Source organism: Podarcis liolepis (assembly GCF_965112155.1).
Source record: "Podarcis liolepis genome assembly, chromosome: 12".
NCBI classification, from domain to species: Eukaryota; Metazoa; Chordata; class Lepidosauria; order Squamata; family Lacertidae; genus Podarcis; species Podarcis liolepis.
The window spans coordinates 13,384,433-13,399,578 of NC_139563.1; the positions used below are offsets into that span (position 1 = coordinate 13,384,433).

Consider the following 15,146-nt stretch of genomic DNA (forward strand, 5'->3'; position numbering starts at 1 on the left):
AATTCATTGTGTGTGCAAAACAAAAGCTTTTTGCTGCAGTAGCTTTATTAGTTTTAAACTGCCACTAATTATTGATTTTGGTTACTGTCCACAAATCTATGACCTCATCAAATCAAGCTGAGTAAAATAATAATAAGCAAGCCAAGTGGATTTTTTACTTTACAGCAGGGGTTCTTAACCTGTGGTCCATGGACCTCTAGGGGTTAATATACCAGGTGCAAAAAAATGACTTTTCCATTGGGATTAAATAAATTGTATACAGAATTTTATGTGCATATGCATTTTTCTGGGGTCCATAGCTTTCATCAGATTCTCAAAAGGGGTTTGTGACCCAAAAAGAACCAATGCCTTACATTGTCACTTAAGTTTCATGAGTCAGTGTATCTTGCCAGACCTTCCAAACACAGGATAAGAAAAGGCAATACATTGTTTGGAGTATTTGTGAAAGAATCGCTCAACCAGTTCATTTGGTAAATTGAATGTCCATGTAACAAAAATTGGGTCTTCGCTTGTCTTGTGTATACTATGAAACAAGTGTGTGGAACTTCTAACCCTTTAGATGTCATTGAACTGCAACTCATTTATGAATCTCTCTCAATGAGGCATGCCAAAGTACGCTAATCTTGAAATACAATAAAAACCATCTACAAAACAACTATGCATATAAAAACAATTTCAAATAAATTCAGATACTGACAAGATAAGATTCAGTACTTAGAAGTCTTGTTGAAGGACAGGTCTTGTTAAAGAAGAAAGTATTCAGCAGGCACCAAAAATAAAAGATGGAATTAAATATAGAATTGCAGTACGACTTCAGTTTTATATTTCCTATTGTGGGGGGAAGAGATGGGTTGTAACTGTTTTGGGCTGTAACTGTCATCCCTGACCATCAACCATGCTGCCTGGGACCCTGGGACTTGTTCTCCAACAGCATATGGAGAACATCAGGTTGTCTCTCCCTATGGATAAGAATTCCCTGTGGCCAAGGGAAATGTGGCTTCAAATCCCTGTATGTTTGTAAAGCTTGCTATATGTCCCTGGACCCAACAGTCTATCCTATCTCAGAGACTTATTGTAAGAATAATGAGGAGCTAACTACCAGAGTTGCACAACACATTTAAAGCAGTATCGTGCCACCCTAAATAGCTATGGCTTCTCCCAAATAATCCTGGGAACTGTATTTTGTCAAGGGTGCCGAAGGTTTTCAGTACACCCTTATTCCCATCTCAGAGCTCCAATTTCCAGAGTGGTTTCACAGTCAATCTCTCTCTCCAGGGTATTTATTGTGGGATAGCCAGCCTCATAACCAACATGCTTAAGTCTAATTAATGTATGAAGGGGTTAAAACCATAGAGTAAGCTGTCATGCCAGGCTTAGCTCACCTTGGAAGGGACTAGGTAGTCAATCCTTTATTCACCCTCCCATCTAAAAGAGAAGCTCAAGGTGTGAGGAGGCCTTGACTGCCTGCTGCAACTTAAGACTGCTTGGCTCTTACAAGACACTCTTCAGTTCCTATACCAGGGGTCAGCACACTACGGCCCGGGGGCCAAATATGGCCCCCCCAGGCTCATAAATCTGACCCTGCCACCCACTTGGTCAGTCCCCTCACGCTGCAGACGCCTCGCGGCATGGGGACTGACTTCCACAACGCTGGCACAGCTTCTGTGTGGGTGGCAACACTGGCGCAGCTTCGGATTGGCTGCAGGAAGCTCCTGCAGCCAATCTGAAGCGTGGACGCCTCTGGACAGGTGCCACTGCTAGCATGGCTTCAGATTGGCTGCAGGAAGTTCCTGCAGCCAATCCGAAGCCTCGCCACCTGCGTACTGAGGTAAACCCAGCGTGGCCATGGACAGGGAGGCCGGCGGGCGGGTGGCAGGTCTGAGCCGTGCCATGGGCATTGTGACGGGCATGTCATGGGGCTTCAGCCGGGGCTTGGCACGCCTGCTGGCCCTGCGCCTGGCACCCAGCTCGGAGCTGCTGCAGGTGGCACGCTCGGTGGCCGTGCTAGAGCAGCTGGAGGGTGAGCTGCACGCCACCTGCCCAGCACGGGGTCAGCAGGCATGACCTGCCCGCCAACCTGGCCTCGGACGACGGGCTGCAGCAGTACACGCTGCCTGGGATCTCCGTGGGGACTGGCCAATGGAGCAGCTGCTGCTTGTCAACAACGCCAGTGAGTGGGCAGCGCCAAGACGCATTCCTGAGCATGTGCAGAGTGCATTCCTCCTCCAGGTCCTGAGACAGCTGCGGGACCAGTTTGCAGGGTATTTATATTTTTCAAAATATAGTCCGGCCCCCCACAAGGTCTGAGGGACAGTGGACCAGCCCTCTGATGAAAAGGTTTGCTGACCCCTGTCCTTTACCAATAATTTAGGAACTTTCACCAATGTAACTAAGGCCCAGTGATGGCCAAACTTGGCCCTCCAGCTGTTTTGGGACTACAACTCCCATCATCCATAGCTAACAGGGTCAGTGGTCAGGGATGATGGGAACTGTTGTCCCAAAACAGCTGGAGGGCCAAGTTTGGCCATCACTGAACTAAGCCAAGTTTTACTGCCTCTGCAACTTTTTCTGAATCCTGCATGGGAAGGCACATGAATCTGACCATTCGAGAGTTTGTAAGTAAACCATTTTTAACTTACCCAAAGTGTGGTCTTTTTTTCTATGCTAGGGGAAGGGGGGAACTTTGGAAGGCACTCACAAGGGCATATTTTAAAGGTCTATCAGCCTATATTCCCTTGCTTTACTTTGTTCTATAGCTATCTATCTATCTATCTATCTATCTATCTATCTATCTATCTATCTATCTGGTTTATATACCGCCCTTCATCATAAAATCTCAGAGTGGTTCACAGAATAAAATATTTTGTGATTTTAAATCTGCTGGGGTTTCCTCACCAAAGAGTTCTTGCCCCAAACTGGATCTTGGCATCTAGGAATTATTCTTCTTATATTTTATTTTTTACTTGCACCAACATTTATTATTGTCTTTGACCGTGGAGGCAGATCATAGCCATCGTGGCTAGTAGCCATTGGTAGCATTATCTTCCATTAAATAAAAGGTTCCAAACGTTTGCTTTCGGATGTTGTGCCACCATGCATTTATTTGCCTTTATACCTTGATACCTTGGAGGACACAAGTGAACAGAGACTCAGGCTGAAGCACAACAGTTGTCCTCCTCTGTGAAACTAACCTTTCGGGAAGCAAGGGCCATATTTTATGCTACCCATTTTAATTCAAATAATAAGTGTCCCTCAGATATTTGGAAAACCCTGGTCCAGGATGTAAGCATAATGTTTGATTAAAGACATAGTGCAGCTGTCAGTTGTACATTCCACATAGAGCTATTGTCGTGGATTGTAGCTTTTTTTTAAAAGTCGGGGCAATGAGATGTTAAACCCACTATTCTGGTTTTTGGATCAGCGTTAACAGGAGAACACAAAGAAGTCTGTTTTGTAGCTTAAGAGAAAGTGTTACGTGGATAAATCACACACAATCCCCTTTGGCAGAGCTTTAACGCTGCAGCACCTGAAAAGAGCTGAGTTTCTGCAGAACTCTTTAGCATTATATTTTTTCCCATTGTGCTGCATGAAGTGGGCGGATGAGTTTGATATCAGCACTTCTCCACAAATGTGCAAGTGCGTCGGCGTGACAGCCAGGCTTTGCCTTGGCAACTTAATATTGTCCTCGAAACATCTGGAATCATTTGATTTGCATTGTTCAAGAGAACTTGATCTGTTAAACTGTCAGAGGCTGGGGGTCCAAACAGTGCCAATCAAATGCATATTGTCAGGGAAGATGCATGTGTTCAGTTTAACGCTAACATTCCCTATACCTCAATCCCACACTGGATTCCAGAACGTATATAGTTCTTTCCACAAAAGCCCTCATTCGTGACATGGTATCCAAATGGACTTTGCCACAACTCTGCAACTGCTTTCTGTATAGAAATAAAGCTGAGGGCTGAAAGCATTTATTATTTTTACAAAATGTCAAAAGTGCTTAGTAACGGAAGGCTACAATTAGATAACTCGCTAATAGGTACATTAAAAAACAGGGATGCACACAGCAGAAATAATGGCCTCTGGCTTAGATGGGGGAACCTCTGGCCTTCCCAGCATTGTTGGACTATAATTCCCATCATCCCTGGCCATTGACCAAGGCTGGTGAGAGTTGAGAGTCCAACAAGTTCTGGAAGGGGCATAGATCCCACACTACCAGACTTGGTTCATCTTTGATCTGATCCTGCAAAGTTCTTCTTTATGTTCTTAAGTCCAAAATAGCAGAGGTCACCAGAGCCCAGCATGAATAATGGCTGCACTGTTGACTTCAGACCATAAGCTGGACCCTGACCACTGCATGGCATATTATTTCTAAAAGGCCTTTGACAGTCTCCCAGTTCGTATGGTTTGTGATCAAGCATTTGCCCTGAGCCCACAGAGAACAAAGGTATTGGTGTTTTGTTTTTGATTTTAATATAGTATTGTTGATTTACAGGGTCCCAAAGAGGGCGTGGCCTGGTTGTAATCAAGTCACCGGTTCTAAAAGATGACTTTGAAATGGTGTTCCTATTATTGCACTTGACTGTATTTTCGTTTTTGTAGTGTAAAACAAACCAAGCAACATCTGGCAAGTGGGGAGGTCATGGTCTAAAATAACATTATTATTGTTCAATGTTGTGACATCAGATAGGTTTGTGGATATTTCAAATACAGATGCAACCACCTTTTTGCCCCAATAGATGGGGCTTACCATTTGTAGGGGACTCTTTTACCAGCTGTCACTTCTCACAATTTCAGATCTCCTAAACCTAAAGGCCCTTCTTTCCCATAAAGCTTAATTTACCTCTCGCCCTAGAGGCATATGAATCACACCTGCTTCTATAAAAAGTTACTCTGCCACCAAAACCTGCTAGGATCTGCATTCTCACTTAAGTGAAACTGCAAGTATGCCACAGTAGCCTCCCTCTAGCATCGATCTGGGTGCTTACCCAAGAGTTGCCAACTTTTCAGTAAGCTTCTGCTACAATGCCTTAAATGCCATTTTAATCTACAAAAACTAGCAGGTGATGTTTGTATCTATTAAGTGAACAGCTTTGCCCGCTAATTCCTGCAGATAAAGTGCTCTGTTAATAGAGGAGCATGTGGCTAGCCCAGGTAAAGCAGACCTTTGGCCCTCCAGTTGTTGTTGGACTACAACTCCCATCATCCCTGACCATTGGCCATGCTGACTGGGACTGATGGGAGTTGGAGTGCAGCAATGTCTGGAGGGCCAAAGGTTCCCCGCCTTTGCCCTAGCCTGTCCACAGAGAATATCTGTGCTGTGAATAGCTCAGTGTTTTGAATCATACTGAAAAAACGTAAATAAAATATACATTAGGGCCAAGGCTGGCTGCTCTAGCTGATAACCAAACTGGCTTACTTTATCAACAAAATAGATGGTTAGAAGGACTGGCGTACCATAATGACCACAGTTCCAGCCCACCATCAAAACTTGATTATACTTTGGGTCTGTGATAGTCAGTGACTGGTTGTGGACAGGGTGGACCTGCAAGTAATGTAATTTCCTTTGGTTTGGGAAGGAGAGCTTGTTCTCAAGTTCAAATGCTGTCTGATCTCCATAATGGAAGACATGGAAAGATTTTGCTATATACGTAAAAGAAGTTAATAGAAACCTGGTTGCTTGTCCCTTGTTCTTCAGTCATCACTAATGATGAATGGGTATTTGTTTGTCGGCATCCTTCTGTCTTGAGAGACAATGGATTGCACTTCCGGGGATGAAGTCATACCATTGGAGAATCACAGGACCTGCTGTGGCTGCAGAGACCAGTAACTCATAACTGCTGCCTCCTGTGGTGTTTTTGTGGTGTTAGCAGCACCAGAGCGACCTCTATGGGGGTGCAAGCCTGGCCAGTGTGCCTGGAGGTCCTGGGCTGCCCAGACGACAAGACCCCCCTCTCAACCTCGCTGATGTAGTCCAAAAGAAAACAGAGTAATACATTTGGCACCAGCTGGGCTGCAAGGGTTGCCAGAAGGAGGCGTACAAGGCACCACCTTAGGGACTCTACTCCGGATTTGTGTGGTATTTACTCCTTAGCTTTTTCTTCTCCCAAAGATGTCCTGCAATGCAGCAGTTATGGGTTTTTCCTTAGAGTTTACTCCTGAAGCCTTCCTGGTAATCACAAATGGGGGAAGTGATATTGCACTCAGGTTCTGCTTCACATTTCCTAGAGACAGCTAACTGGCCACTGAGAGAAGAGCATGCTGGATCCCGTGGCCTGATCTAGCAGGACCTTTATTAAGTTCTCAGCAGACTGGTTAATACTGCTGGACGTGGCTACTTCACCCATTGGTGAGTACACTAGCTGCCTCTTCCAGAGGCCAAAACACAAGAAGTGCTTGAATACATGTGTCCATCTTGTTAAGAAGGCAGGGCCAACCTAAGAAGCTAACTGAGCAGGCAAATAAATCTGACGAGTGATGATGAGGACAGCATCTACCACTCAACCTGAGGGTAGCAGGTTAACTTAGGAGCCACCCCTTGTGACCACAAGTGTGAAAAGTGCTAAGCTAGATGGATCAATGGTCTGATGGTATAGGACAGTCAGGTGGCTGCTGCCCACATAAACACACAAACACACAGCATGGACCTCCTAGCAGAGCCAGCTGTGTTGGGCATATTCTGGCAGAACATGTGGCTTTGGATAGCTGGCTGCTGGCTGGCTGCCACCATTTCCCATATAGCAGCCAAAGGTAACTGTAACTGCATTTGAATTCTTCTTGACCTCCTTGACCATGAAAGGTCTTGTATCCTGTTACTAATCATTTGAAAAAGTAGCCCACACCACCCATCCAAAGGCCAGCGGGAGTCTAGGGTGAAACTCCATCCATTTTATTGTCTCATGATATAGCCCTGAAGGAATTCATATATCCTGGTCAAAAGAGAAACCAGATGTTCTGCAACTTGGCATCAGCTAACAAGTAAATATGGGATCTGGGGGCTTAGGCCACAATCGTGACCCCGCTTACCTGGGAGTGAGCTGCACTGAATTCTATTGGATTTACTTCTGAGTAAAGGGTAAAGGTAAAGGGGACCCCTGACCATTAGGTCCAGTCGTGTCTGACTCTGGGGTTGCGGCACTCATCTCGCTTTATTGGCCGAGGGAGCCGGCGTACAGCTTCTGGGTCGTGTGGCCAGCAGGACTAAGCCGCTTCTGGCGAACCAGAGCAGCGCACGGAAACGCCGTTTACCTTCCCGCCAGAGCGGTACCTATTTATCTACTTGCACTTTGATGTGCTTTCGAACTGCTAGGTTGGCAGGAGCAGGGACCGAGCAACGGGAGCTCACCCAGTCATGGGGATTCAAACCGCTGACCTTCTGATCAGCAAGCCCTAGGCTCTGTGGTTTAACCCACAGCGCCACCCGCGTCCCCTTGCTTCTGAGTAGACATGGTTAAAATGTAAGAAGAGCCCTGCTGGATCAGACTAAAGATCCATCTAGTCCAGTGTTTCCTAAAGTTGGGTCTCCAGCTGTTTTTGGACTACAACTCCCATCATGTCTTGCTAGCAGGACCTGTGGTCAGGGATGCTGGGAACTGTAGTCCAAAAAAAAGAGCTGGTGACCCAAGTTTGGAAAACACTGATTTGTCCAAGATCCTTATCTCACATTGCCCAAACAGATGCCTCTGAGAAGCCCACAAGCAGGACCTGAGAACCACAGCATCCCTCTCCCCAGTTGTGATTCCCAGCAACTGGCATACTGCCTCCAACAGTGGAGAGAGCACATAGCCATCCTGGCTAGTAACCACTGACACAGCCATGAGTTTGTCTTTGTTGTTTAGTCATGTCCGAATCTTTCCCAGCATCAGGGTCTTTTCCAGGGAGTCTTCTCTTCTCATGAGGTGGCCAAAGTATCGGAGCCTCAGCTTCAGGATCTGTCCTTCCAGTGAGCACTCAGGGCTGATTTCCTTCAGAATGGATAGGTTTGATCTTCTTGCAGTCCATGGGACTCTCAAGAGTCTCCTCCAGCACCATAATTCAAAAGCATCAATTCTTCAGCGATCAGCCTTCTAATCCTCTTCAAAAACCATCCTGGTCGGAGGCCATCACTGCTCCTTGTGGGAGCAAATCCCACAGTTAGGATGCGGTGTTAGGCAGTAGGTGCCAGACAAATGGAGCAGACCTACAGCACGAAACAAGGAGCCTTCCAGGATGGAGCTGGCTCTGTGATGAACTCTTCATTTATGAAGACTGTTTGTTCACAGGGCTTCCAAGACAGACAGGTCTAGTGCTTATGTGTTAGGGTTTTCTCATCAGTGAACAGTTTTCCTTAGAACACATGGATCCTATTTGGGCTTATTTGTTATATCCCTTAATCTTTATGAGACTGTTCATTAATGACATCCATCTGGTGGTGTTAAGGGCCACACTGTATCCTTGTTCCTACTCGCTGCCTCTCCAGCAGAGTGCCAAAAAACTTTTTTTTAAGGCTTTGTTATCTATTGACTCTTAGATAGTCTTTGGATCATGAACATTAAAAGGTTACAGGCACGGACTTATGTATGCATGTTAACGTTACAAGACCAAAGAAGAGACAGAAATGTTGTTGGTCAGCATTTTTATTTAACACTAATAAATCAGCCACAAACTTTTTATAGCCGTGTGTAGCCCATAAACTGGCTGTTCTGGAGCAGCTCTAAGTGCATGCAGGCTTTAGAGTTGCACAGGTCACTTTGTCATGCCAAATTATGAAGGGGGGAATTTGAAGCTTCTGATCTTAGGCTACAGTTCCCTAACCAATGGGCTGCAATCCCAAGCCTTTAAGGGTTATCAGTATTCTGTGGTGCCTAAAGAGGAAGCCTGTGCAACAGGAAAGCTCACACACTCTCACACCAAGAAAAGCTAAATAAAGGGGCTTTGCTTTCTTCCTGGGCATGAAAGCTCCCCTGTGACCCCTTTGAGCCAGGCACTTTCCCTGAGCCAGCTGTTTCCTCGCTGTCTCCAGAAGGGCCTAACTTGAACCAGTGTTGACTCTGCACATTGTCTCCAAGAAGATAGCTGGCAGGACTCAGCTGGGGGCTGTAGCAAGATAAGGACCTTTGTTCCCCTCCAGCTGAGTAAACCAAAATAAGTTGCAAGGGCAGTGCTAAATCTCATATAAACCAGGCCTGAGTTTTAGTTGGGTGGCCACTACTGAACAATCCCAGTCTGAGAGGGAACCTCCACCCCCCTCCTCGGCTTCTTGTTTGACTTCAGGGCAAGCCGAGGCTACTGAGGGGTTAAATGTACCTTAAGCAAATAGGAAAGGAAAATGAATGGATGCAGGTGGTGGAGCGCCCCCTCCCCAGGTGGAGGTGTGCCTCATGCATTAACTTTTGGTTAGAGCAGAGGATGCACATGACAAGAGTTTCAAGCTACGCTGCAGTCTAAAGGACTGCTTGGTTAAGCCGCTCACCTTGCAATACTGTCTGCTATGCTTTGCTCAGCTTTTGGCAGGACCGTAGTCCCCTCCCAGAGCTACAATTCCCAGAGTTCCCTGTGAAGAGGGATTGGCTGTTAAGCCACTCTGGGAACTGTAGTTCTACGTGGGGGCATAGAGGTCTCCTAACACCTCTAAGCACCCTTAACAGATGTCAGGGAAATAAATAACTCTCTGAGATTTAGAAGACAATTGAAGATATCAAGGGAAAGAGACCCCTGACCATTAGGTCCAGTCGCAGACGACTCTGGGGTTGCGGCGCTCGTCTCTCTTTACTCACTGAGGGAGCCGGCATACAGCTTCCAGGTCATGTGGCCAGCAGGACTAAGCCGCTTCTGGTGAACCACAGCAGCACATGGAAACGCCTTTTACCTTCCCACCGGAGTGGTACCTATTAATCTACTTGCACTGCGTCCTTTCGAACTGCTAGGTTGGCAGGAGCTGGGACCGAGCAACAGGATCTGACCCCATCATGGGGATTCAAACCTCCAACCTTCTGATCAGCAAGCCTAAGAGGCTCAGTGGTTTAACCCACAGCACCACCTGCGTCCCTAATTGAAGGTATAGGGAAGTTTTTAATGTTTCTTGTTGTATTGTGTTGCATTTGTTGGGAGCTACCCAGAGTGGTTGGGGTAGCCCAGGACTCAGCTACTTTAGTAAAACAACAACAACAATGTTTTGAATGCATTATAAACATGCAACACCAGATGGTGCAAGAGAGCAAATAAATTTCTATGAGATTTTTACATAGCGCTTTTTTCATAATGATTTAATTTCTGACTTATTTATGGTGGAGGGGGGTTTCCTATGTGTAGATCCACCCCAGTCAGATGGGTGGCATCTGAATAAATTAGTATTAGCATTAGCATTAGCATTAGCATTAGCATTAGCATTAGCATTAGCATTAGCATATTACAAACTGCAGCTCCCAGAATTCTTTGGCTGCAGATATGACTATTTAAAGTGGTATCATACTGCTCCAATTGTATAATGCAGCCCTACAGATACTGCTGAACTTCACCAACCCCCCACCACGACCGACCTGGCTGAGGTAGAGGGGAGTTGGACTCCACCAACATCCAGAGGGCCACAGATTCTCTATCCCTGGCCTCAATATCAAATGCTGGTGGCAGCAAGGAGTCTGTGGCTATTCAGGAGAGTAGAACTTCTGAGTGTTTGACACACAATCAAACTCACAGCAGCAGCTGCAGCAGCCTGTGTGCCTTCTGCAAAGGCCTCTCGTCATCTAGAAGCAAGTACCCTCCAATGTACATTTGTTAATAGGATCCCTTGTAATCACTCCCTTGTAATCAGTTTAATTTCTGGGCCAGAAGTGAAAAGTATGTTCCATGGCTTCCTTCCAGGGATGGAAATCTTATCTAAAAAGCTACACATTCCATTTTCTAGCAGCCCCCTTGATGACCTTTTCTCTCCCCCCTCTCTCCTGCATAGTTTGCACACCCACAAACCAAATAAACCTCCTTTTTACATCTTTATCAACCAGGTTCAACTTTTTTTTCGTTTGCGGGAGGGGGGTAGTATTTGTTTACTTCCCACTTTCTGGAAACACCTGGAGAGCCATGCAATGATTTATGAAGTGAAAGTGTTAAATGAGGCCGCCAGCTGCTAAGACTGACAGTGCTTTATACGTTTTTATGAGGTGCCCTATTATGGAAAATGAACTTTAATCCGCCCATAAAAAGTGGGATCTGAAAACCATATTTACACTAGTAATCTGGCATGCTGAAAGCATTCTTGGGACACGCAGGGAAGGCTTTAAAGGGATAAAGGTTATACAAAAGGCACAATACACTGGTAGGCTTTTGCCATTGCAGCCTGTGGCCTGCTGCTACAAGTCTTATTTACAGTCTTATTTACAGTCCTGAATCACACGTGAATACACACACCTCTTGAGACACACAGGAGAATTGCATCATAAGAAGACTGGTGCTCTAGCTTGCTGCAACCTTATTTACATTTTAAAACTACATTGATGTGGCACTTTTTTGTATTGCAACCCTCAAATCCCTCCCTTATTCCAAGGGTTCCTAACTGACCAGAACAATCAAGGAACAAACACACACACACAGACACACACACACACAGAGAGAGAGAGAGAGAGAGAGAGAGAGAGAGAGAGAGAGAGAGTGTTTACTAGCTTGCTGTGCAAGATTATATTCTGTTGACTTTGATGGAAGGTTCAAGGTTGACAACTTTTCCCATTGTTCCTTTGCCTGACGTTACAGATGTTAAAACTCCTGGCACTTTTCCCACCCCTTTTTGTTCTACGCCATTAAAAAGTTCATTTGGCTCTTTTTATAATAATAATAATTTTTATTATTTATACCCTGCCCATCTGGCTGGGTTTCCCAGCCACTCTGAGCAGCTTGCAGCACACATAATAAGATATCAAACATTTAAAACATTTTTTCATTTTTTTAAATGCATCCAAGTGCTGTTAAAGGCACAGGAATAGAGTATTTTAAAAAGTTGGCAACTAAAAGTTTAGGAGACTATTAATACCAAACAGAGTGGATATTATACAGGCTTGTGACATATGCAATGGCTAAGGACAGGAAATCAGTCTGTAGAGACTTTCTCTCTACATTTGTATTTGTAAGGTGTTGTTTGTATGGTTAGCAAGCAAAAAAAGAACAACCTTACTTCTGAGAGGGAAGTACTGACACCTCACTGCTTGCGACCATCTGTGTTTATTCACCAGATCTCCTCCTTATTGCACATTCATGATGATTTGCACTCACGATGCTTTCAGGGCAGTCACATACAAACCCATTTTCAACACTGTTTTTGCCTGCAAAAGCTTCATTTCCTATGAGAGCACATCCCATAACTTCCTGCTGAGATCCTGTAACTTTTCGTGCCACAAATGCTCTATTTCCCCCCTATTTCTATAGCAATAATGTGGCTGCATTAGGAAAGCATCGCAGAACAAGCTAAATACAGACACATCCACCTCAGTGCACTATTACTATGTCAAAAACAAGTTGCAGAATATATCTGCAATAAAACACCAGTCTGGAGGGACTCTCAGCAGTAAAGCCAGCATGGAGTAGTGGCATGAGTGTTGGACTAAGACCTGGGAGACCAGGGTTCAAATCCCCACTCAGCCGTGAAGCTCACTGGGTGGCCTTGGGCCTCTCAGGCTAACCTACTTTACAGGCAAAATAAAAAAATTCCTTCCAGGAGCACCTTAAAGACCAACTAAGTTAGTTCTTGGTATGAGCTTTCGTGTGCATGCACACTTCTTCAGATACACATCTGAAGAAGTGTGCATGCACACGAAAGCTCATACCAAGAACTAACTTAGTTGGTCTTTAAGGTGCTCCTGGAAGGAATTTTTTTATTTTGACTATGGCAGACCAACACGGCTACCTATCTACTACTACTTTACAGGGTTGTTGTTGTTGTAGAGATTAAATGAGGACGAGGAGAATCATGTATTGAGTTCTCTTGAGGAAAAGCTGTTATGTGTGCAATAAATAAATAAATTGAATTCAATCACGTCCTTGCAGACTGCCTCTCTGTGTGTGTTTACTCAGGGGTAAGCCCCATCCATCTCAATGGGGCTTACCCCTAAGTAAATGTGCATCTTTTGCCTCTTTGGTTTACAACAACTCCGCAAGGGAGTCCACTTTTGTCCCTTATATCACTGCTGTTACCCTTTTTTAAAAGGGATAACTGGACGGGGTTGTAGAAGACAAACAACAACCTGGGGGGGGGGGAGTTCCCTCATTCACACACCTGGAGTCAATCCGGAGTCACTCCGCTACGTTCAGGGAGGCGGGAACCTCTTTCCGTCGCCTCTTCGGTGGCAGTCGTTTGAACCCAGAAGCGCCTTGTGAAGGATGGCTGGAAACCGAGGCCAGATCGCCGACCGGCAGTAATTCAAGGCACCGGCGATGAATGGCGAGCGGCGGCCCAGAGTTAGCATCGATGAGCCGGTGATGATATTTGAATCTGCTATAATTGATTTGGGGAAGCGCCTCGCTGACAAGGAGGAATTGATCATTCAATTTATTAGCCGGATAAATCCCGACGCTGCTAAGGGGCTGGAGCGGGGGTGCTTTTGCTGAGTAAGACGTTTAATTTAAATATATATATAAATTAAAACGGGAGCGGGGGAGCCAGCAACCCTGTGCTTGACTGCACTTGGGAAGCCTGAGGCCGATCCATCAAGAACTTGAGCCGGAATGCCAGGGAAGATGGTTTTGGTTTTGCACAAATTCGAGTCCTTTGTCCAGCAGTTGGCAACGTGGCGCCTTCCAGATGTTTGGGACTACAGCTCCCGTCAGCGCCAGCCAACAGATGAAAGTTATAGCAGCGTCTGGAGGGCGCCACGATGCCAAGGGCTGCCGCTGACCAAGGTGCTGAAGACGCCCTTTTGGGTTCCACTGCATGCATGTTTGATCGATTGCAAATTCCTATTGATTTCTATGGCGCGACGAAGCGAGTTTTAGGATCGGAGATTGACCCAAGAGGAGAAAGATTCTTTTAATTAGAAGTCGTTTACTCCAGAGGCGTTCTACTGACTTCAGCGGTACTTTTCTAGCGGGGCGGGAAGAGTTGGGTTGTTTATTCAGATCAGAGTGCATATTAACTCAGAACAAAGGTTCCACTCTTAACCGCACTTACCGGAAAGCAAGTGCTCTTGAATTCAATAGGACTTACTTCTGAGTAGACATTGTTAGGATTGCACTGGGGCTTCCTCCTTCGAGTGTTTAGGATTGCAAGCTTAATAGTACAGTGCAGGGCACCTGGTGCTTCAGAAAGTAAAAGGCAAGTATTTCTATCCCCTTTTCCGGGTTTTCCATTTTTCTTTTCCAACTGACACACAGCAGTCCTCAGCTGTGGACTTCTAACCTCACTGAGTTGCTTGGGGGGGGGCTGACCCCCTGAGGTATTGTGAAAAAGTTTGTTGTACTTCTGTAAACCTGAGGGGTTCCTGCGTCCGTCCCCTGACATTATTCTCTTATTTCTCAATGGCCTCGTTGTTTTTGCTTCAAAGCTATGGACAATTACCACCTAACCCCGCTATTAAAGGGAATGATTTTTAATTACGTATTTACCCAAACGTATTTCTTAAAGAATATGAAATATGTTCTGCATACAACTTGTCACATACAACTTGTACTGCTTGGTCTATTTATGACATCTCTCTGTGTGTAGGTTAGAGCATGGTGCTGATAACACCATATGGGACAGCTGCATTTGGGGGGGGTTGGACTAGATGGCCCTCAGGGCCCCTTCCAACTCTACAATTCTACATTTCTATGATTCTATATCCAGTGTTACACAGTGCATCAAAATCCTGATTCCTACATCTACTTAAAGATTTCTTTTTCCACTTGGTAAAGCAGATAGAAAATACAAGTTTAGAATGCAGCACATAGAGCTGGGAAGGTGTTTTTTTTATTATCTGGGCTCAGAAACAGAATCTGAATGGGGAAGGACAGTCAAGTGTGCTGAAAGTAGTGCAGCATCAGCATTTGGGCATATATTTGATCTACGCCTGCAGTTCCTGATCCAGCTAGCGAGATGCGCAGAGATCAGTTTTCTCTGCTCCCTTGGCCTCTGGTGTGGGGTGGAATGGCAAGTTTCCTGCTAGTTCAAAATATCCACACATTAGTTTTACACTCTGTTTTCTCTCCAG

At 45.4% G+C, this 15,146-nt stretch overlaps 1 protein-coding gene across 1 annotated transcript in view; it reads right to left on the reverse strand.

Moving 5' to 3' along the window:
• LMBR1 (limb development membrane protein 1) overlaps nucleotides 1–15,146 on the reverse strand; it is a 327,116-nt gene that overhangs the window by 104,196 nt on the left and 207,774 nt on the right. The gene's annotated exons all lie outside the window — the stretch shown is intronic.